The sequence below is a fragment of the Sphaeramia orbicularis genome, chromosome 6, assembly GCF_902148855.1.
Source record: "Sphaeramia orbicularis chromosome 6, fSphaOr1.1, whole genome shotgun sequence".
NCBI classification, from domain to species: Eukaryota; Metazoa; Chordata; class Actinopteri; order Kurtiformes; family Apogonidae; genus Sphaeramia; species Sphaeramia orbicularis.
This window is the reverse complement of record NC_043962.1, coordinates 43,889,771-43,915,595: the sequence shown is the minus strand read 5'-3', so window position 1 is coordinate 43,915,595 and position 25,825 is coordinate 43,889,771. Positions and strand designations below refer to the sequence as shown.

General features: G+C 36.1%; 1 protein-coding gene across 1 annotated transcript in view; it reads right to left on the bottom strand.

Moving 5' to 3' along the window:
- The window catches only part of peak1 (pseudopodium-enriched atypical kinase 1), a 145,842-nt gene that overhangs the window by 42,523 nt on the left and 77,494 nt on the right, over nt 1–25,825 (bottom strand). The window lies entirely within an intron of this gene.

The following is a 25,825-nucleotide window of genomic DNA, read 5'->3' as shown; positions in this document are numbered from 1 at the left end:
TGCATTCTCTCCATTAGGTGGCAAACTTTGTCTATTTAGCAGCTTTTGATTTTCACTATGGGCTTTTAACTTCACTCCAAAACCACAACTGGACTTCACTGTTAGAGTCAAAAGGCAGCAATAGAAAAGGATTAAAAGAGATTATTTCCAATGGGCTGTCCTATATTGTTGGTGGCTGTTACAGCCAAGCTTAGGTGAGATAAAACTACTGATACGGTCTAGGAATTGAAACCTTTGTGACCTAAATCATATGAACTCTAGAGGAAAAAAAGGAAGTGCTTTAGATGAGTTGAGAAATGACAGATAGGCTCATACCTTTATAGCGCATTTGTTTACTTATGTTTGAAATCCGGTACTAAATCATAACTAATACTTCACAATAATTCTTTAATTTATAATGAAGCATTTATGTTATTCTGAAACAACAGTAACAATGTCTATCTCTTTGGACATTAGACACAACACACTACAGAACCAAATATTTATATATAATAAAACATCAAATATTTTAACATTTACACACATCTTTGTCAAAATCTTGAAAATTTTAAACTAGGTTATCAACACCCTGCATATCAGACATCCTGTTTTCTTGGCTGACCAGGTCTCTGTTTGCACCAGACAACCGGAATCCTTTTATTTGTTTGCTAAATCATTTCACAGTTGAAGAGTACACTTAGTTTTCTCCTGCCTATGGGGCAGATCAGGCCCTGCAAAAGTCCAGAAATTAGTACCAATAAAATGTATAATACCCAGTCCACATTCTCAAAAACAGTTCACATGCTTTCCAATGCCAGATGACATCCATGGATGCCAACCAGTGTATGTGTCAAACAACCAATTAAAATCAAACAATTTCATGAACACCTGTTTATTATCGCACTGACATCTGTGCTGCATAACCTTGTGCAGTTCTCACATTATTTCGAGAGCTGGTGCTTGATCTACTGTGATACATTTTCAAGGCAACACAATGAGGGTAAAATATAAAATGCTATAATCCTTGAATCTGGATAAGAATAAGTAAGGTCATAATTCAATGGAACACAGAGCAGTTAACAGAAAGCAATCAAAAACAAAAGGCTGGGGTGAAAAAGTTAATGTCAGCTCTGTTTGATTAAGTACTGTTATACAATGCTTGGCCCTGTTATCATGATATTCACCCAAATATTAAACAAATGCCCTCCTTAAAAGGTCAACAGTGACATAAAATGGTTTAATGCTGCTTGCCTGTGAGTCCTCACCCTCTGTGATAGCGTTTATTCTGCTCAGATTTATCAAAATAATGTCTCACTTCTGATTATTTTGTCCTTTTATGGGCAGACCAAACCTGCATCTCACCCAATGAATGCACGCCTATGACTCATGGTATTGACAAGGATGAGTGACTCAGTCTGCTCATCCATTTAACAAGGTCATGGGTGCCAGATCCTGTACGGAAGGATGTTACCAAGACAACACCCTGGATCTACCCAGGTCCAGACACAATAAGGCCGGAACTCCTGATTGAAAGTTTGCAGACCAGGTCATGATGGGTGAGGAAGATTTACACAGTGCAGGCTGCATCCTAACAGGAAACAAAAGCTGTAATTCAAACAATATAACTCAAAACCTGCCAGCAACGGGACACGTAAGCGCTGTATTTCTGTTATAGTCTCACACAACTCCATGAGTGACCTAAAAGAAGGCCTGAACTGAGGAATTATAGAGATTTGAGACGGAAATGTCAACTCAGTGTCTACACCAGGAGGTGTCAAACATGCGGCCCGCAGGTCAGAACCGGCCTGCCAAAGGTTCGAATCTGGCCCATGGGATTAATTTGCAAAATGCAAAAATTACACTGAAGATATTAACAGTCAAGGGTGTTGAATTTGTTTTAGTTTGGGGGCCATATACACACCAATTGTGATCTCAAGTAAAATAACAGCATAATAACCTAGAAATAATGACTCCAAATGTTCTTCTTGGTTAAATGTGGGAAAAAAATTATAATAATATTACTTTATGCATTATAAATAATGACACCTCAAATTTTTTCTTTGTTTTACTTCAAAAAATTTAACTACACTATGAAAATATTTACATTTAAAAAACTATTCTTTAACAATAACATGTGAATAACTTAAACCAATACAAACCTGAAATTAATAAAGAAAATTACGTGCAATTTTAATATTATTCTGCCTGTTACTAAATGTTTTGTTCCTTTGTAGATTCACTCCATAATGTAGATGTATAAATGATAAGCTGATTTTATTGTTTATTATTATTATTTTATTATTTATTATTAAAATTTCATAGATTTTTCCATAAGAAATGTCTATTTTTTCAGATTATTCACATCTTTTTTGTGAAAAGATAGTTTGTAAATGTAAATATTTTCTGAATTTCATGTTATTTTTTGCACTAAAACAAAGAGAAAAACTTAGAGTTGTCAATATTTATAGGCTATTGTGTTATTATTTTACTGGTCCGGCCCATTTGAGATCATAATGGGTTGAAGGTGGCCCATGACAGAAAATGAGTTTGACACTTCTGGTCTAAACCAATTTTTCAAGTCCTGGACAAGAACAAATTTAAGACTTTATTTGTCACGGCTGTAAAGCAGCTGTTGCATAAATACTTTCCAAACAGAAAAAATGACACCAAAGGAAGACATAAAACAAGAGGTATTAAGCTCTATCTTTCGCAATTTTTTGCCCAAATGTGGAATCCTTCATATGAGACTGACACCAACCAGGCTGTCTTTGCATCTGCTGTTTGGTTCCTGACAGAAGCCAGAAAATGGGAACAGAGGGAACAGTTTTCTTTTGAAATCAAGATAAAGCCATCTTATTGTTTGTTTTCTTCAAGGCAGAAAGATGGAATTATGAAAAGAAATCCCTGAGGTGCATTCTAATAACATAATTCACTTTGCCAGTCCATGTTTCTAATCATGCTTTTGGAAATCAAGAAACATACCATATACTCTACACACACTTTCCCACCAACAAAAATCCTTACTGCGGTTGTGACAGCATATTTTACCATTTTCTCAGCATCATTAAAATTCTGTTCATTACATTTCCCTTCTCTCCACAGTGGGAGAGGGTACGGCATTGCTTCTACAGCATTTACTTTCTTAATAAGCTGGGGGCAAAAACTAGTACCATGTCATTACTGACAAGACCCCACAACATTTAATGTAGGATGACAGTTATGCCTCAGGGACACCAACAATCCCATCTGCCCAACAATCCCTTCCTCAATCACACAGTCCAGTATTTTGAGTTCACAAAGCTCACAGGGCAGGGCATATCATTGAAATAAGATAACTGTGGATTGCATACAAAAAGAAGGGGGGGGGGGGCTTTGTGGAAAAAAGGAAAAAAAAAAAAAAAAAGAATCGCTCTTTTTTCTTGTGTACTCACTCGTCTTGGTTATTTGAGCAGGAACATGAAAACGGTTCTATCTGTGTAGTTAAAGTGTTTCTACTCGTGGCCATGAGCCAAATAATACGCTGCTATTTTTGTGTTACTTTTATTACATAACAGATATTACACAACTCAATCGGAACGTGAAGAATTACAATACAGTAAATAGATTTCAACACAAAACCCTTGAGAACAGCGCATATCTACTGCACTGAGGATAAAATGGTTAAGATTAAAAAGATGAGAAAAAAGAAAATGACAGCCCACAGAAAAACACAGTCATATGCTATCACAAATGTTAATACTGTGGTGCTACAATTTCTGTTTTGTTTTTTTTTTTACATTATTACTTTACATATCTTCACATTGTGACTGTGCAACACAATACACAGCGTAAAACCACATTCATTCATCAATTCCACCACTCTCAGAAACACTGATCCTATGTTGCAGGGTTTTTTTAGGTTTTCTACTGGCTTATGCACTGCCTGGATTCCAACATGTTTTTTATTTAGGCATGTGTGGAAAAAAGCCAAGGAAACTGTGATGTTTTTATTTTCCATCATTTTGGACCATTTGTGCTGAGATAATTAATAAATAATATCCAAATAGTGAATTTTTCTATTTGGTATCCAGAAATAGATGGTGTGGGTCCTGCAGTTAAAACCCTCTATTTTATTGAAATGTTCTTAGTGAAATACACAAACAGACAAAGCTGGCCTAATTTGTCTCCATCAGTGCCACATTCCTGTTTATGTCTACTTAGTTTTTCTCCTCATGCTTGTTTTTGTTTACCACTGGCTGCTGTTTCATGCATATTTGATGAGACCGATGCATTAGTGTTGATAATTTAAACAGATCCCTGATGTATGAGGACTGATGGCTGTCGAATGTAAAGTGGCAACTCTTTCTCATCAAAGACGTAATTGTATTTTGTAAAATGAGATGTATTTCTGCTGAGAAAGCCAAAAAAGAACCAAAAACAAAACAAGCCATAAATGTAAAGCAACAGGATGTACACCATAGTATGTATAATGAACATTTTTAAGGTGGTAGTGGTCCCAGGCACTTCCCTTTTCCTGCCTTAAGACCAGATCAGGATAAGGGACCCTATAATGCATGGCAGCTGGATTGTATTGTCTTGCCTGTTTGGGTATTCAATGCTTAAACTCCACATTTTAATAGTTGTGTTTATACACCAAGAGCTTAACCCTTTAAACCCTAAGCCTAAAATGGTCTTTTTTTCTTATTTTGACTATAAAAAGGTTAGAAAATATGCTGTGACTGAGCCATTTTGCCCATTTTTCCAAACATATAGAATTTTCAAAATCTAGTGGTTATTTACAATTTACTGGATGTTATAATTCTGCTAAAATGGCTTCTTCTCCAGCTTCTAGTACAGGTGTGAGAGAAATTAACATAATGACCCAAAAAAGCCTATAAAGTGCAACATCTCAGGTGTGTGAAACTGTTGGAATTTTTCCAGTTGCACAAACAGTGAAAGAGTTACAGTCATCCAAACTGCACGTGCGCAGGGTGTGTCAGCGGTGACACGTCAGGTCTTAAAGAATTAACAGTTGCTGGATCTGCTGGTTCTGACATTCTGAAAATGAATGTATATTTTCCAAAATGCTTCACCATTCTTTTTTTTGACACTTAGTTTTTATTAGTTATTAATAATTTTGTCATACAGAACAAAACAACGACAACAATCGGCAATAGTTAACAGTCACGATATAATAGTAAAAATAACTTAGGTTACAGTTATGAAAGAGCAATCAAGTTGCACAATTAAATTTAACTTTTAGAGCAGCAGTTTATATAACATTTCACAGGACTATGAGACAAACCACACATGAATTGTTTTTAAGGAAACTAATCCATTTGCCCCACTTTATCATGTAAAGTTCAGCTTGCAGCCTCAGCATAAATGTTAATCTCTCCATTTTGTGAATTTCATCAACAATTTTCAACCAGTCCTCCAGCATCGCTTCATCATTCTTTTAAAAAGAAATTTCTATTTTATAAAGAAATTTACAGTAGCAGGCTGCAACTGGAATATGACTCTGCAAAACCAGCCATTGCATATATGTGGGGACAAGTCAATCATAGAAGAAATAAAGCCTAGTCTATTTATGCACCCTACATAACACTGCATCCTGTTGTGCTACAGTTGATTTATTTTGTAAATGGTCAATTGCATGTGTCAACATACTGTTGTGTTAATTTTTGTATTACCAAAGGTTGGTACCATTCACTTGATTGTAAACTCTCTATTATGGGTTAGAAGAATGGAGGGTCACTTGCCAATTCTGATGATGATCAGAGGAAGGTAAAGGGCAATTTTATCTTTGTGTAGTTGTGTGGGGATGAGCACATTAAAATTACACAAAAATAGTGGCTTCACTTTGAATGCTGGAAACTTGCTAAACAGTCAATTTTAGTCGTGCAAATGTATACACAAGTTTTTGCAATTATTTAAAACAGGTAAGAAAAATAATAAAAGGTTAGAGGTAGAATTATGAAGGTGCTAGCCTGGCAGACTACGATAGTTTACTGTCTGTGGTGACAACTAAATGTCTAAAAACAAGTGCCTGTATCTAATCTCCACACAACATGTTTTAAGGAATCTCATTCCTTCAGTATGAGTTCACAATATCTAACTTTAAACCATAAAGACCCAAACAGCCACCAGCAACCAAAATCACCTACTGATCTAAAATATTTAACAACTTCTAAGCCACTAACCCTATCAATATGTTGAAGTAATTGGTGAAAAAAGCATTCAGTCGTCTTTTCTTGGTCCCATCTGAACATTCAGAGGGTCTGTAGTGAACGTGGAAACACCATCATCTTCTACTAAATATTCAATAATACAACCCATGGAATTTGAAAAATGACAGCGGCTGGAGATGCTTGTTTTTACATTCTGTTATTGATAAATTTGCTGAAAAAGTCAGTTTTTCTTCAGTTTTTTCTTTTTTTGATATAATAACCTTCAACTTTAAACTGAGGTTAGCACGTCTACATGATCAATAAATTAAATACAGGAAAATGCATGATTTACACTAAAAAAATGCCAAATGCAGAAGATAATATTATAATAAATGGTGATAAATCACTTAAGAAAGGTTAAATATAGAGAAAAATGTATTTTGGAAGTGCCATAAAAGTAGCATTGGGTCTTTATGAGTTAAGGAAGTATTATGGAAACAAAAGTTACAAAGGATGAGGAAGATTGGGTGTTAAGTTTTAATTGCAAAGGAAATATTGTAATATTACTCACATGTTAAAATGTATTTCAGTGAAACTTGGAAAAAATGAAACCTCCACCGTATGTTTGATCTCATTCCATTACGCTCATTACAGCATCTGAAACAAGTCGCTGCAAAAGGTAACAGTTGAATCTTGCAATTGTTATTCCTGCTGTTAACCCAAGTTCTGTTTACCTCTGCTTTCTCTTATATAATCATTTACGTAGTGTTACAAAGCTTCTCCTCTCACTCCTTGTTTCTTCCTACTCTACTCATTCTGTTCAAGTTCTGCTTTGTTGCTTGCCTCCTTCCCTCTGGCTCAAAATTTCCTTGTCTCACTCCATCACATTGTCCCAACCCACTCATTTTTTTTTTTTTTTTAATATAAATTCAGGCTGTTTTCCTTCACGATTTTTCTCACTTTGTGTGCTCCTGTGAGATATGCAAATCTGCCACCCTTCTTGTCCCTTCATGCTCCAACCAGTACTATACTTCAGGGCAGAACTGCAATACTTTTTCAGCTGACAACACCAAAAGACAAACTAATTAGTGACCTCAGAAATAAGCCACAATGCATTACTACCTACAAGCTATATACTGTATAATACAATATACACCAAAAATAAAGTCAGTCAAATTTAGAGAAAAATGGAAAGAATTTTAATTAGCATGAGAAGTGCTACTGGGTCTGATCAAGCAAAAGTGAACATCAACATGAAACTAAAGAAGTAAATCTGCACACATCATTTATCAAGTAGGCTCATTTCTTAGCTAAGAATCTTTATTTTATGGAACTGTTATCCTTTTTAAAATACCACTTGTAGAAAAAAAAGTTATGACCAATTTTATCGATTGTACTTTTTACACCATAGCCATGCCTCAGACATAAAAATATAGCTCGAATTTGATGCTAAAAATTATATTTAAAAAATTTGAAAATTAATTCAATATGTCACATTTAAAAAGACTATTGGTGAACTGTTACAGAGAAATTACTCTTTATTTGTAATTTACCCATATCAGTATGGACCACCACAAGTTGTAAATAACACTGTGTTCGTATTAAATACATTAAATAAAGCACTGTGATCATATCTGGCTTGTTTTTTTTAAAATAAGTCAACATTTTGGGGTGATGCATACAATGGTAAAAAGTCATCCACGTGTTACTATGGCAGCCTATCCACATGTTACCACATTCTCATGTCAATAAAACAGAGACTTTTCAATATTTTACTCCAAAATGTATTTTCAGCACAGCTGAACATAATATCTAAAAGGTTTTGTCCTACTTGATATCAATTTCTGTTGAGAAGCGCATATTTTGAATGTTTGCGTAAAGCTTAAAAAAATTTATGTCCGTTTCAAGTCCATGTGTTACCGAGCAGTAATTTGACATTTTTCACCTAAAAATTTCATTTCCCCACATTTTGTTATACATAATATTAAAGTGCTTATAAATACCTACTCAAATATGTATAATACATGCATATAAGTTACTCTGCTTACATGATGGAGACTATTGAACACGAAATGCGTCCACGTCTTACCACTTGATCAGACCCTAATGAAACAACAGACATAATAAAGCAAAAAAGGTGAAAAAATATGATTTTAATTTGAGGGTATGACCATTTTTGAGTGTGTTTACAAGCTAACTGTGGTCTAATGCTTAACAGAGAGAGATGAGGATAATTACAACAATAAAATACCTTAGAAAGAAAGAAAGAAAAATGTATGGTAAGTGCTGCACTGGGTTTGTATGGTATAAAAACACCATGAATAATGAAGCTGTCCTTCAGGACAGAAGTGAGTCAAATACAGGTGAAAGTCAAATTATTAGTCAAAAATGGAGGGTGTAGGAATCATCATCATCATCATCATCAATGCATCTGCAGGGAGTGACAATCCCACTGCCTAGACGTCAAAGTCTGTGTCTTGCTAATACATTAAATACTCTGATGTGAGTTGGGTGAATGAAATGCACTTATTCAATCAATATGTTTCCACTGCACTTTCTTGCATTTCATTTTATCAATATGCCATCTTTCCATCCCGGCCAAACAAAAGTTTTTCTGCAATATTTTTAGGTTTTTCATTTTTTAAAATTTCCACTCAAGCTTTGTTATTCCAAATTAAATATGCAAATAAAAACCAACTGGGTGGAAACACATCTATTGGTGAGAGAGAGGGGGGTTTCAGTTCATCTGTTGCACCTGCATTTAACCCATAAAGACCCAGTGCTACTTTTGTTCCACATGACTTTTTTTTCTCTGTTTAACCTTATTATAATATTATTCTTTGTATTTTGCATTTTTCAGTGTAAAACAGGTATTTTCCTATTTTTAATATACTGATCCTGTAGATGTTCATACAACAGGGTTTCAACAGGTTTCTACAAGTTAAATTTCAGACTTTTTAAGACTACTTAAAACAGAATTAATTAATTGCTCATTTAATTTTACTGTAATTTAGTCTTCTGTGCAGCACTTTGGTCCACTGTGGATATTTAAAGTGCTTTATAAATAAAGTTGGATTTCACAGCCATATTGGCAAAAATTTGTGACCCCAAGAATTTAGGTAAATGTATTTATTCACTCTAACACCTTGATTCCCACCATTCAGTCATTTCTCACCGAGAGCTGCAAAGTTAGAGATAACTGGTTCCTAATTTCAATATAAATTGTCAGGTTGGAACAGGTGGGACTGAGTCACCTAACGTTACTTTCTTTGTTGTCTGAACATTCAACCGACACATTCAAACACAATACACTGAGCAAGTTTATGGCAACATAACTTAAGACCTACCATATCAAATTTAATACTTTTTAAAGACTTTTGTACGGTATCAAATGCAGATCTGTAAATTCAAGACTTTTAAGACTTTTCAAGACCCCGCGGGAGCCCTGTAAAAGCTCACAGTAAAGTTGAGGATTATTATGTTACAAAACAGACAAAACTGAAGAAAAAGTGAGTTTTTCAGCAAAGATATCAATAACTGAATGTGTCTCCATCCACTGCCATTTGTAAAACTCTATGGGTGAATCAATGTTGTAGAAGATGACGGTGTTTACATGTTCACTACAGAGCCTCTGAACGTCCAAATGGGTTATATCTCATGACCATGAAAAGATGACAAACTGTATTTTACACCAATTATTTACATGTATTGACAGGATTAGTGAATTCAAAATTACTAAACATTTTAGATCAGTTGATGACTTTGGATGTTTGGGTCTTTATGGGTTAAACTACCTTTCTCTCACATTTCTCTGCCAACTGTTATTATGAACACATGGATCAACATGTTAATTTGCATTTAATTAGCTATTCCAATTGCAAAAAAATCTAGTAATAATTCAAATGATGGCTGTCTTATCCTGCCTTAAACTGTTTTTGTGAGAGTAACCATCTGTGCTGTCAGATTTAGACAGACCACACAAGATCTATCCCACTACTTGAGCACAATTTAGGCTGCTGGCATACTAATGTGGATAGCTAAAAACAAACAAAAAAAAAATCACATGCATACACACATTCATTCCTACATGCACACTTCAATCACATATTCCCTCTAAAATGCTAAACATCCACTGATACCACGAGTGGCTTCTCTTAAATGACAACAATCTGAAACGAAAACCCAGTCACAAACACCGCACAAACCAACAAAGCTTCCCTTCGATACAAAGAAAGGCAGTCGTAATACGGTGGGAAGAGTGACTTTCAGTTGTTTTTCATGCTCACTGGTACCGAGCAAGACCCAGTGTTGGCCCAGGATCGGTGTCTGTGACTGTCTGATACTGATTTGATAGCAGTGACACTGTCTGGTTCTGTGCCAGGCAAGATATCACACAACACCTGCTACTTGGTGCCACTAACACCAAGACACAAAGCCCATGGGTCTGCTAAGTGACACCCAGATTTGTACTCGGATAAGAATAGCATCCATGGAGTGACTGTGGGATAAAACTTTATTTACTGAAACTGCTCCGGTGAGAGTAATGCATAAAACGTTTTCCCAGTATGTGAGACTTTAGAAAAATGAAGAAATGTCTTGATGTTTTATTTCAGGATGTTGCAGACCAGCCATGATTTTAAGAAAAGGGAGGATGCAATCATTGTGCAACAGAGAACAGATTAGACTGATAAAAGCTCTGAGAAACGTACTTTTAACTTTTGCCTCAGAAACACAGCATAAAAGACATACAAATGAGCACATAACTCATTCTGAACCAAAGAAAGTAAACCTAACTTAAAAAATCCCCCATGTTATGAACAGTTTATGATCTTATCGACCTATTATCTGGCTACACGAACTGAGGACAAAACTTCCACTAATAGTTTCTTTACTAAAACTGTTGTATGTGCCACTTGTGACTGAAAACATCTGTAATATATTACGAGGAAAGGTTTTAAGAGTTTAATCAACATTTGGCAATTTAGGCATTTTTCACAATTTTCAGAAAACAGAACCTTGATTAATCATATGAATTTCATATATTGATATATTATCTATTGTGTGTGTGTGTATGTATGTGTATATATATATATATATATATATATATATATATATATATATATATATATATATATATATATATAAATAAAATACAGCAATCGACTGTAATCTAATCTATTACGAACAGAAACTAGGCCTTTGGTTTACCAGAAAAGACAAAATATAACAAAAAGTTGTTACGTCTCAGGAATAAAATTCTCTCAACACAGGATTGCAATTAAAATTCATGTTAATGTAATGACGATGACAAGCTCTGGACATTTTTACTTCATGCGGACAAATATAGAAGCGACACTAGTTATTTCCTGTTTGGAAAACCTTCCAGAGGGCTACCGATAAATGTTTGTACCACAACAGTCATGTAATGAAAAACTATGCATGTAAGTCTTGTTTGGTTGTTATTTATGGGAGTACTGCCTCTGTCCTCATCCGTCTGTGTCGAGGTCTGACCGGCACACAAACAGGGACGTGGACCTTATGCCTGGGGAACTTGGCCTATGTCACCTGTGCACGGTGGCAACCTCATTGTATTACTGGGTGTTGCTTGTCTGTGTGTGTGTGTGTGTGTGTGTGTGTGTGCGCTGTTGTTAATGTGTTTACTGCTGCTTTAACCAGACCTACTTTTCAAACAGTTTCCCCTTTGATACACAAATATATTTAGTATAGTTCAAGCTGTCACATGATTTAATTCAACCTCAGAGCAGTAAAAAGAGAAAACAGACTGCGATATGTTTCTATTTGTTGTTGTCTGTGACATATTCAGATATGATCTAAACATTGAAGAGGTCAATTATGTACAATTTTGTCCACATTATGTCAAATCTAATTTGTTAATATGAGCATAGGAATACAAAGCTGACAGTTACCACAGTGTTTCCTGTGGAATTGATCTCTGGGTGTGGTGGTGTGTCATCTGGGGGGCGCGGGTTGGTTGGTTTCTGTTCTGCATTTTTTAAGGAAAGAAAGTAACTACATTGCAACAGCATTTAATAATTAAACATTTAATAATGAATATAGTATTAATTATTGAGTCATGATACACTCAATGACATAGTCATCTGCAGCGCAGTTTGTCCAAGTAGAGCTAGCGTTGCGCATGCACAAATGGGCAGTTGATCCGGTAGTGACAGACAACAGAATCGACCCATGAAGATGGAAGATGCTACCATTGTAACCACTGTTCCAAGTTATAAAACCTTCAAATTTTAATATTCACAACTTTCCTATGCATAGCCTGATGTGTAGGGCTATTATTACCCCGGCGTATTATTTTTGGCTTGGTTTGTTTGTTTGTTAACACTCTAGCAACAAAACTACTGGTTGAATTCATACCAAATTGGGTTTATAGATTGCCAGTGACCCAGAATAGATCTGAATACATTTTGGGAAAAGTTGGCCAAAGTTAAAATTTTTTATGAATTTTTTTTAAATCTTTTTTTTTCCATTTACTTATAATGGGCAAAATTTCACACATCTGTATCAGCACAACTATTGGTTGAATTCATATCAAATTGGGTTTATAGATAGCCAGTGACCCAGAATAGATGTGGTTACAATTTGGGAAAAGTAGGTCAAAGTTCAAATTTTTTATGAATTATTTACATCTTTTTTCTTCTCCCATTTACTTATTATGAGCGAAATTTCAAAAGTCTATAAAAACATCAATTTTGTTTCAATTTACTTCAAACATGGCACATATATAGAGGCAATTGATATGCTGACATCACCGCATGCATTGACATGATGACATCAGCTGGATCCATGCCAAAATAAGCTACAGTACATGCGAGGGGAGGGGTTTGCTGTGCCTGGCACCACTTGTTGATTTTTTGTATTAAATGTATGGTGCGGCACACCGCCACGGCAAAACCTTACCAACAGAACCACTGAGTTACCACTATTGCCACCTGGTGAGATAACCAGTCTGCCCTAGGTAGATTTACACATACTTGTAAACTCTATTTCCATTGCTTTAAATGAAAGGTGCATTCAAGTACACCTTTTTAACACAGAACTGTATATACTTGAGTGGCCACAAAGATTGCTTAAACATACATGTGCAATTACGATGGAGATGCAGGCCCATTTTAATAATCTTAAACTCAGCTTATAAAACCTCTTTTTCAGACTCTCGTTACAATCAGGATACTGTTCAAACTGACAGCATTCACATTCTATAGAATTTTTCGGCCTATTACACTGCCCTGATCACAGGTAAAGTTCAGGTAATATTCAGTTACCTAAAGAATCCTTCATATTCTTATTCATCCTATATACCAAAGGCTTCACCTGTCTCATCAGTAGTAGCTCAGTGAACTGACATCCCACAGAAATAGTCACTTGGAGGGAGATCAAGAAGAGACAGACTGTGCAAATGTCACTGCAATCAGTACATTTCAGCCTCAGAGGAGTACCACCTCCAAAACCCCATTTCTGCACCTGTTTCCACCTGGTTAAATTCTTCCCGACTGAGTGAGATGAGGGTCTGGGAGTTTGACGGGTCTGATGGAGGGAAGGGGAATCGATAATGGTGTCTGTAAGTACGTGTCCAGGGTGTGTGTGAGCAGCAAGAACATTTAACTGCAGGGAACGGGGGGAGAATTAATGTGGGCTTATGAGGCAGTGAGAGGGAAAATAAAATACACTTTAATTGATATCTACTCCACAAAACTTTGGGCTTGTTGAATTCAGCTTTAGTTTATTTGCAAATGTTCCTTTTTTTGTAAAGAAGTGCTAATGGCAAATGGATGTTGTTTTGGAAATACAGAGCCCCGGAGGTCTAACATTCAGAAAAACAGTGTGTTCCTTTATTCACCCACTGCGGTACAATCACAAAACAACATCTAATGAAATCCTGGTAATCCTAGCCTCACTCTTATTTAGACAACAGCTCCACATGAAACAAAAGGACAAATTCATATACAACTAATTAACTAAAGCTAAAACTTGAGCATTATGTTGCTAAAATTCTGACATAGTTCCATGGCAGATACAGGGAGCAGACAGCGTCATATTCAGTTTGTCAGATTCGTCAGCATGTGAATACTAAAAAAAATAGCTTCTATTAAAATACTTTTGCTGGAACATTAACTGCAAGTTGTCAATCACTGCAGCTATTATACAAGTTACTTTTAGAATTAGAGGTGTTATATGTGTTTCTCATGATCTGTTAAGCCTTAATTGAGCACTAGCTGTATGAGGCCTATCCTATAATGCTGAATGATCATGTATTCTATATCCAGGTTGACTGTATTAACCCTTTAAGTGCCAAAGTCACAATATTGTGACAGCCAACATCAATCTTCCTTTCAAAATTTAATACATAAAAAAAAAAATCAAAAAAAAAATCTGGCACCTAAAGAGTTAACACTAATGCTGTGTAAGGTGATTAAAGTCTTATATCTACACTAGTGCGTTAGTTCTAGATGTGGTGGTTTTTATGCTGTTGTGTATTCAAGCATGCTGTACCGCATTTGTCCAGCAGTCACCGCCAAAACGTTCTGGCCACAGCAACCTGATTGTAAGACTTTTGTATTCCAAAATTACTAATATCTCCCACAACTACTGGTCCAATCAACTTGCCGTTTTCACTAGTCTGTTCCTTGACCAAAGATGCATAAGTATGTCAAATTGCAGCAGTCAGCTCTGTATGGATTGTGCGTGAATCCCAAGACACACATACAGAGGCCACTTAGCCTTTATAATATAGATAAGGATACAAACACAGTGCAGCACATTTTCCCTAAATTCAGGAAAAAAAAAAAAAAAAAATCTAAAGAAAAGGAAAGCCCTATCATTGATTGTATTTTGAATTATACTCAACTGTGGTGTAAATTTTCACTTCAGTGTGTTACAAAATACTAAAGTAAAGGTTAAAATAAATAAAAGGTGGGGTTTTACTGCAGAGACTTTTCGAGGTGGCCCACCTCTTGTAATTTTGTGCTACCTCCAGCTGATTGGTCTTCATATCAACGTGACTTTCTACCAAGCATTGCATCCATTTGCAGCCACAGTTGTTGCATCAGACCAATGGTGCTTTCATTTTAATCAAATTGTACATTTTTGAATTGTATTACTTTGCTGCTGCAGAAAGGATGCTTATCAGAGGGTTTACTATATTGAATTTCTTTCCCATCAAGACACCCAACAAATGCTGCTGTCTGTAAACATGAAGATAACAAGATAATCAGTAAATCTGCTATCACAGTAACTTTATATATTTTCTTATTTTGCTCAGTTTTAACATGATAATTGTCACTTTCTTCCACCATATAACTATGATAACTGTTGGGTAGGTTAAATGTTACATTACATGGATGGTACCACCTCCACCTCATTTTTGAGCAAGAAAAACCTTGATAAAAGATAAAAAAAATAATCTGTCTTTCATACATGTTTGTATTGGCTTCATGCAGAGTGCCTGCCTGTTAAGTTCTATCCAAATGATGAAAAATATTGCCATCACAAGTGTGATTTGTGACAATGAAAAATAGGTTTCTGTTGGTGCTGCAACAATGAACCCATTAAATCGATCCAAATGGATTCTTAAAAGAGTTGGCAATGAATTCGGTGGTCGATTCGTTGGGTCTTGAACACGTTAGTATTGAGGTATGCCCACACGCTGTGTAGTGTAACAGAGGAAATCACAGAGCAGCATGGCTGAGGCTTTGGATGCCAGACCAGATTTTTAAAGCTAGGTTTACATTATGTTCCCAGTGGCCTCAGCAGCCCTGTTTGGCCCAAATGTAGTGCGCCGTTTAAGTAACAAAACCAGGTGGCCATCGGGAACATAATGTAAACCCTATCTTAAGATAGCCTACATGTCCTGATAACTTCTGCCCGCTAGCTAGTTAGACATGATTGTCATAATTATAACGTTTTCATCCATCTCTGTTTATCAGGCCACCAGACTAACGTTACTTATCGTTGACTGGAACTAATACATACAACGCTAGTTTGATAACCTATAACTGGAGCTGGTTGAAGACCATAGCTTGCTAGTCTCTAGTCATAACAAGTCTAGGTAGTGGGCTACTACTTGCTAACTATACCCGAAGCCATTACGGGGATGTAATCATTAGTGACTTGTCTGCAGCCTATATTGCTTTGGGTTAAATCCCGATCTTTGAGAATTGAGTCTTTTGTGTTTATCCAATGAATTCATTAGTTATTAAAATAATCTACAGATTAATCAATTATTAAAATTATTGTTAGTTGCAGCCCTAGTTTCTGCTGATGTGATATATATGTGTGTGTGTGTTTGTTTGTTTGTGTCTGTGTGTATCTTTCCTTTTCTCAGTCTAATGATGTATTTTCAGTGTTGATAGTGTATTTTCTGAGGATATTTAAATAAATGACATCAGGATGCTATTCAGGGTAAAACTAAGAAGACAGCAGCTGTCTCTGTGAAACACCATTACATCTCCCAAATCAGAGAGGTAATAATTTCAGATCAGGTTCTGCCATGCTCACCTCTCCAACGTTTCTCCCCTGAGACAAGTCAGAATGCTGAAGACCGAGGCTCATTTCTCATCCAGAGCACGGCTGCTGAGAGGAAGAGGGAGCGCGCTGAGCCTGGTACATAATAGTGGAATAACTGAGGCTGAAAGCTGAAGCCATGAGGAGATGGGATATGGGATTTTCTGCTGCTTTATGGCAGAGGGCTTGAATGATAAGACAGCCGTGGCAGTAGGACAGACAAGTGCAGAATAGAAATGGAAGTGCTGCTGCATTTGGAGAGAGCTGTGTACTCTGCTGTTTGTTAAGGCAACAGTAAGCCAGTGGCAAGTTATTTGAGAAGAACCCACCATCATACACACGGCACACAAGTGGCCAACAACCATGAAAGGTGCTGTGGTTAGTGATGGAGGAGCTCATGTGTTATACTTTTAATAAACATTGCCCTGTAGAGTTCAGAAACTTCTATGTTTTAAATGCTGTCATCAGCTATCACAATCTTTATAAAATGATCAGTGTCAAACTTGAGTGCAATTACTTTACAGTTTGAACTCATACAAAGATCATTTTTAATTTACACCTTTTTCCCCATTTAAATATCCATATCAACAGTTGGTACAACCAGCAATGTAAGGAGATATAAAATTAAAAACTAACTCCAATCCATTATTTTGAGTGAATGTTGAAGAAACTAATTTGTTATTTGTGATTTTAAACTACTTTAGGGTAAGAGCACATCAAACATTTACCACGCAGCAGAACATTTCAGAAACATAGAAATAAAATAATTACAATGATGACATCACAGGGCTTTCATCATCTGGGTTCCATTAGGGTAACCATTATAAAGACAGTTTGAGCGGTGCCCAAAATGACTCATCAACTCATGTAAAATGTATTTTTTAATAGAAAAATTAACAATTTTCTCAAGGAATGACATTGAAACTCTACAACCATGCACCTGAGTTGAAAGGGTTCAATTCAGACCACGGGATGAATTTCCAAAGTGAAGAAATGACACAGAAGACACTGGCAGTCAAGGGAATCGCTGAACCTTAACAAGTTGTATAAAGTTAAATGCTACATTTTTCAGATCCAGATGCCTGTTACTAATAGTTTTGTGTCTTTGTAGCTCCACTGTGGAAAGGTCCACTTGTCCACTATGATCTTTAAGTTGTAATGCACATGTATAAATGATAAACTGAAGGATATTATTAAAATTGCATTTATTTTTCTTTAGAAACTGGTTGTTCTGTTCTGATTGTTCATAAATGTCCAGGTTATTCACGTTTCTGTGATGGGATAGTTTGTCATTGCAAACATTTTCATACTGTAATTTTACTTTCTTTGCACTAAAACAAAGAGAAAAATATGTAGTTGTCATTATTTATAGGTTATAATACTGTTATTTTACTGGTCCGGCCCCACTGATATTAAATTGGGCAGTATGTGGCCCCTGAACTAAAATGATTTTGACACCCATGATATATTATAACTAGGATAATTATGGTTTTCTGCCTGTATATGTGGATAAATACATTACAGCAGCCAAGCTTTACTGTCAAGATGATGATCCCATCCCAGTGTATCCTTTAGTGCAGACTCTGAAGACTCTGAGCAGCAGTATGGCACTTTGGTGAAGGGCACTCTGACAGCAGTAAATATATTGAAGAGCGCTTCATTTCCTCAGATTTTCTCAGCTCATCCATGGATTTAAACTGATGACCTTCAAACCACTCATTCACGCCAGTACCTTCCCAAAGTACAGCTAGTACTTGGGCGAAGATTGAGTCTAAAAAGTTCCTTGAAGCATAAACTGTCTAAAGCCAGACATACAAAACAGAAGGGGACACACAATATCAGATGACGCCATCTATCTTACAATGACTGGAGACATCTTCATGAAGTATGTGTGTGGAAGTGTGTCTTTCTACACACAAGTCCAAGCACACGTCAGCTTTCAGTTTTAGCTGAAAACTCCTTCTGAGCCATGGCTGACTTGTTCCACATAATCCCCAATTTTTTACCAAATTTCAGCTCGTGTCCACAGAGACATTCTGCCAAAATTATCCCACTCTATGTCACTCTGGTTCTGAGGAGCTTTTCTGCAAGTATGACACTCATTAGCTGCTCAATTGAAGTTGTGCTTTGAGTGAAATCAAATATTCAGCCGACGTGAAGTGCGTGCTCTCATTTGTGAGTGGAGTACAGGTTCAGCGGACTGAAAAACACTTTCCTTAGAGTGAAAGTGAAAAAGTATCTGGTGTATTAACTTTATTTATTGAAACAGACTCTGTGAAAGCTGACAGACCGACAAAAATGTATGAGCCCTGTAACTAAAACACAGGTATTCATTTTGTTCAGTGGTTCTTCAACTTTTTCAGACCCCCAAGAAAAGTTTTATTCTTCTCATCCAGTCTTACAGTTACATCTACAGTACGCCAATGATCTACATTTTAATTAACTTTTCCACTATTAAAACACTATCTCTGAAAAATGTTTAATATCAGTTTGCATGTCTTTGACATTGTTATAATGTAGTAAGTACTTAGCTAGTAGTTAGGTCTCTCTATACTTCTGCACTCTTGCCACAACTTTGCCAACTTTTCTTCTACATCATGTCCATCTTGTAACGTTATGTCACAGTTGTCTAAAACTCATAACTGAGAGTGTCTGTGCCTTTTAATCATCATGTCCTGCGTCTGCTGATAGTTTAGATTGTAGCGCTGTTAGCTTAGCTCTGCTTTTAGACAGAAAACAGTCACATAAAACTGCAAATCGCCTGTTTTCTGTAGGGTTTGTGTTGTCAGAAGCTGCATTAAAGATCTGTTTGGAATCGTCCAAACAAGGTCAGAGCTGTCAAAGTTTAATCATGGATCAACAAACGGAGAATTTAGCAAAGATAGTAACGTCCCACAATAACTTCATAAGCCTCAGAATCAGACTGACTCAGAAGAAATGCTGCAATTTCAGCATTAAACTTCATTCTTTTCGTTTAGAGCTGAGTCCAGTGGTGAAAACAACAATGCTTAACTTCTATCACTTCCTCATCTTTGATCAGTTTTTGACGCTTTGGTCAAAGGCATTAGTTTTCCTCATCATAGGTGACTCACTACACCCTATAGTGGTATAAATATATTCAGTTCATATTTCAACAATCCAATTCACTGTTGCCTTTGCCAGAACTTCAGAGCTCTATGCCACGCTGTATAATTTTACACAATGACAACTTTAGACTAGGACTAGGTAAAAAAAAATGTTTTGATCGATTTTAGATCGATTTCATTTTAATTTTGCGGAATCAATTAATAGTGGATAAGATCAATTTTTCAGGGCAGGACCGCGAGTACCTGACCTGGGTACTGCCGATGCAGAGACGCGGCTAGCTCTGTCTGCGAGCCCCGGGGGGATCTCGCTCGCAACAGTTCTGGCGCGGGAGGAACACGGGGAAAAATACCTCCATAGGAGGTCCTCCCATCCTCAAACTCGAACCCACAGAGCGCAGGAAGTGGATGGTGGAGGCTCACGGAGGCCGGTCATTCTAGGAATATTAACTTGGATCAGCCATAGCCGCTACCCCCGCCCCCCCAATGAGTTTCTTGTACCAAGGGCCCGACATGATTATGTTTCAGAGGGGCCAAAATCGGTAGCGGTGCCCCAGGGTGATAATGCACCTTAATGCTAGAAGCCACCAGCCATGAAACAGAATAAAGAAGACAAAGAAGCCCATTCTGAGCCACCGTAGAAACATGGCACTGTTTCTGTCCTGATCATTATTTAAGAGGAGATTCAGCTATTTACTGCTGAAATGTCATATTTATTTCTTATGTAATGTCATTATTGATACCAATATTGATGTGTTGCGTGGCTGTGGTAGTCAAATAATCAGGTTACAGCTCAGAATTGTACTTTGGTATGACTAAATGATCTCTGAATCAATCAATTAATACTGAATCAAATCTATATCAGATCAAATTGAATTCTGACTAATCGATTCAGAACCTTATGAATCAAAATCAAATTGATTAAGGAAATTGGCCATGATACCCAGCCCTACTTTAGACCTCTTATAAAACAATTTAAAGCTGAAATTCTTCATATAGCTCTTTTAATAAAGCAAAGTCTCATAAGAATCCCAAGGCCGCAATGGACACGAGCCAAGACAGAAACTTCTAACCATCTTGTATCTCTTTAGATACAAGTGTTAAAAGTTAATCGCAATCTAATATGTAGTGGACCACATTAGTTGCAAAGTGGAATAAAATTTAATGCAGAAGTATTATCCTGCTATTCATAGTAAATGAAGGGGCTCTACGCTAGAATCAATACTTACACTCTGGTTCTTGTCAAATTTTATGACCACACCGGCCACATTCACATGAATGGATTAAACCATCTAATACCAGTGGAACAAAACAGTTTCTCACAGTGAGTGGTAAACTCCATTAAATAGATACAAGGTCCATAAACAGATAAATGGCCAGCTCTTCCCATTATGCGCATAATTAATATTTATTATCTTAAGATTGATTTGTTTTGTGTTCAGTAATTGGGTTTTAATCTGAAGAGTAAACCACAATGCTAAAACTTTCATGTAAAGAGAAAAAAAAGCATAGAAGAAAACAAGCACTATTCAGACACAGCTTAAATAAAACAAAGATCTAATAACAGGCCAAACAATATGGATTAAGTATGAGCAGCAATGAGTGATATTGTATGCGCGTAATCAACAACAGAATTTCCTCAATCCAAACAAGTTACTGGGTTGATGACTTGCAGACCACCAACAGAGCCAGACAAGGAAAATAGATGAGTGAAGGAAAAAGACGCAGCTTATCTACATGCTTTTTTTCGGTCACTTTTGGAATACTTGTAACTTCAGTGTTATAAGCCCACTTTGGACTTTACACATATGTGGTATAAGACCTGGTGTCAAAGTTCTGCTGAACCACACAGGAGGCAGCTCTAAATCTACTACATCCCCAGACAAAAACATAAATCATGTGTGAAATCTGTAAAAACAGCTGCCTTAGTGGTTTGTAGTCCACACAGAAGAAGAAACATGGTCCTGTGTTGCACAAGAGCCACCCATACAAAACTCTGCATATGAAGAAACGGAGACTGTGACAGTGAGATGAGAGGGGAAACAAGAAGAAAACAGCAATAGTTAAGACAGCTCAACTAAAGGGACAAAGCTATAATAGCAAGAAAAAGCTGTGACTACATTTATACACTCCAGAGGTGGGAAGTCCAAATACCATCCAAATGTCTGTACTTAACTTGAATATTTATTTGTATTCTTTTTAATGCATTTAAGAGGGATTATCAATTATTTTTACTGCCAACCCAAATAAAATTAACTGCAGGGACTAGGAAGAGATTATTAGGCGCTTTCACAACATGGCTCATAAAAGATGACCTCTTGGTGTGCAAAGCAGTGTTTATCCCACATGACCAATGTGGTAACGTAAAAGACAAAACAGACAAAAGAGGAAGTGGAGAAACGATGTGATAATAACATGTCAGAGACAGAGAGAACGGAGCTGAGGTTCAGCAGCTTTGCACAAAAACAGGAAGCAGCAACACTGTTTAGTTCTACACTTTGAGTGCATTTCAGGGTTTATACTTTTATATTTTCAGAAACAGAATACTTTATTAATCCATGGGGGAAATTATTGGGTGTTATAGTCAGTCCATTCAAGTATAATAAAAGGTACCAGGAAAGAATTATCAATACAACAGAAAAAAAATGACAAATATATATAAAGCTCTCTCTCTCTCTCATAATGTGTACAATATGTATAAGGCAATATATTATCAATATGATAATTAAAGAAATATACATAATAAGCGTGCATTCTTTATTTTTTCCTGAAGGGCCTGGCCAAGCAAGTAATGGAGTGATAAAGCACTGTGCAGCAATACTAATCATTCCAGATCTGTTTTTAAAAATGTATCTAACAGCAACCATAATAGCTCGAATGTAGGTCTAAGCAAGTACTTTAACAAGCAAGAATGTAACGGAGTAAGGAAAAATACACAGCAGTTATTCAAGGTTTGGAAAAAAAAAACAAAATGCTGTTCCTCAAGGAAAGTGCAAATATTTAGCATACCACACTTTTCTTAATATATGACAGTACATTATATCCAAAAATGAAACTCATACTATTTTTATTTTAGTTTTAAAATACATTAATTCATGGTAATGGAGTGAGAATCCAAAAAGTAACAGAGTGAGGTGTTTGTTCAGTGTGATGCACCAGAATAATAATCAAAGATTTTATTAAGATACTGATAAAATTATCAGTCTTTGGCGACATATGTTTCCTTATTATATTTAATACACATCTTTCTGTTTTGTTTTTTTTTTCATAACAAATAACATTCAAAATCATTACAGGATTTGATTATTATGAAATATAAGATTAGACACAAGCATCTATTTTGAACATACTTATTTACATTCTGAATTTATGCTGTATACATTCATTTACAACCTTTACTGTTCTTAATTTGCCTTGTATTCTCATATAATTTATTATATATCTAGTTGTAATTCAGGTACAAATTATTAGACACACAGTTTTAGAAACTAGAGATATATGTCTTTCATGCTGAGTATTTAAAAGTATTGTTTTAGAGAAAAAATAAATTGACCCTGATGTTCATTTTGGCTTGGCCAGGCCCTTAAATAAAGAATCTAGTTGTACCTTTCAAGTATCTGCACATCTGTTTGAATGTAAAATGTGTATATTCAGCTCTAATACAATCAAAGTATGTCACAAACATTCAGCTGCTCTAGTAATATACTTAGATTATTATTTCACTATATACTGTAATATTAAGCCTCTATGAAACAAAAGTCATAAAACAAATACATCACAGAGCATAGATGTTGGACTAACCTTTAACATGTTCCTATTACATCGAGGGCTCATCCATATTGATGAAACCTAAGGTGGACTGAGTGTAATGGACTGAACCCACTGTGATGTCCAAAGTGGCTCGATGGTCGACGGTGTGTGTCTGTAGCTGCTCTGGTACCTTTAGGTAAATAAAAACAACATCCAAAACATGATGGAAGACCCTTCACAGATCATAAAAAAATGCCACATTGAAATTATTTTAAATAATTGTGAATCATGGGTGATTTTAACAGAAATAACATATTTTATTATTACGTCAGCATTGGCTACAATGACTTTAATGAAGAACAAGTGACATCATAATTTATCTTGATTTTGTACCTGGTCCAATATTTCAGTAATGGACTCAGTCATATGATAATTATTAGACTTAAAGTACAGTTGTGGAGATCATTAATCATATTTATTTGCATGACAATTAATCTTCAACTTTTACTATCATGACAGCCCTACATGATAGTGGGATAATTATTAAACACAGAAACACTATTTGTCTCATATCAGAAAAAAAAAATTTAAAAAAATGGGTCAATTGTCTGAGGGGATCCACTGGTGGATATGCTGATTTGTTTTTATAACTACTTAAAATCCATACTGCAGACAGAACACAAATATCAAATGAACTCATTTTTTCTGTTTCATTTCCGTTTGATTTCCACAACCAAATGAAGCCAATGAAACATTAAGAGGCAGACTCAGAAGGTTGCAATTTGAGCGCATATTTTACTGCAGTTTCAACATATACTGGGGTTCTCTTGTACATCTTCCAAACCTTAAGCCTTCCCAGAGTAAACAACTACAAGCCTCAGCTCTACAACCTTTTTAGTGCCGGTGTTGACAGACAGTGGTGAGTAATGTGACAACCAAACGACCTCATTATAGGCTCACTTCGCATGGCTGATTCACTGACAGATATAACTTGAAAATACCAGTGCAAAACCAGACGACACTGTCAAAATTACATCTACAGGAAGATTCAGTTATTAGTAGCCTAGATGACTGTACTGAGCTGTTTTTTTTTTCTCTCTTAAAAACTGTCGCTTCCAAAACCATGATAGCTGATTTGATTAGTTTTCAGTGCTAGAAGTAAATATCAGGTTTCTATTCAATTATTTCAAAAGTAATACTTTGCGATCAAAACACAACTGAAAGGACAATGTCTTCTTTTCACCTATTTTTGAGCTTAAGCCAAGTAAAAAAGAATGAAAATCGGACATCTTTGTAATAATGAAGAGTTTCTGGAGGGTCTAATTTGGAAGTCAGCTAAACCTCATCAAATCTGAAGCCTGAGCATGCAGTTTTAAAACACCTTAAAACAAATGTATAGTTAATAGTTCAATTATGCTGTGAAAAGAATAGTGACTAATTCAGAAAAACAGTGTCAGACACTCAGTAACAAAGAGTGAATTGGAGCAGGACAGCGAAGTCTAAAAGGAGGAGAAGACGAAAGCGAGCACATTCCAGTGCAGTGAGTGGTATTGTGCAAGTTATGGGAGAGTTGTTACAGTTTGGGAAAAAGCCGGTGGAGATCTCTGGGGAGACCAACCCACTGGCCTCCGGACAAACACTAGCGGAGTGGCAGAGGAGACACAGTCAGATGTGTGGGAGTGGATAAAGCACAAAAAACACACATATAAACAGCATTAAGACCACCACCATTCTAAAGACAAGTACTAAAAGAATTAAAGTCCAATTAAGAAATAGGGCGCTGGATCAAATCCATCACACTGGGGTTCATCGTTGGTTTTCATATGACTTAGGTTTGAATTTGAGCATTTTACATCATTAAATATATGTATAAAATACCTCCAAAATATCCAGACGCCTTTGAAAGAAAGCATGCACGGGTCATTTCCATTTCATTTTGATCTTCTCCATATTGATTTGACGTGACATTTGGCTTAGGTGGTGCCCATAATGGCTTGGGTGGTGCATCTAAGCCTTATAATGGTAGGGAAAACCCCAAACAACTCAGCTAAAAATATGCACAAAGTTTGCCAATAGATACCAAGCTATATGTGGAATTTTTGGGAGTTTATCTGAATTGTGAAAAAGAAAGTATTTTTTCTCAAGACACTGAGAGACACGAGTTAAAAGCTCAAATTTCAGCATATAGATAGATCCTACAGGTTTCTACAAATTAAACTTAAGACTACTTAGAACAGAATTTAATGTCTATTTAGTGGCCATTCTGGCAAAATTTGTGACTCCTAGAATTTAGGAAAATATATTTATTTACTACAACACCTTGAG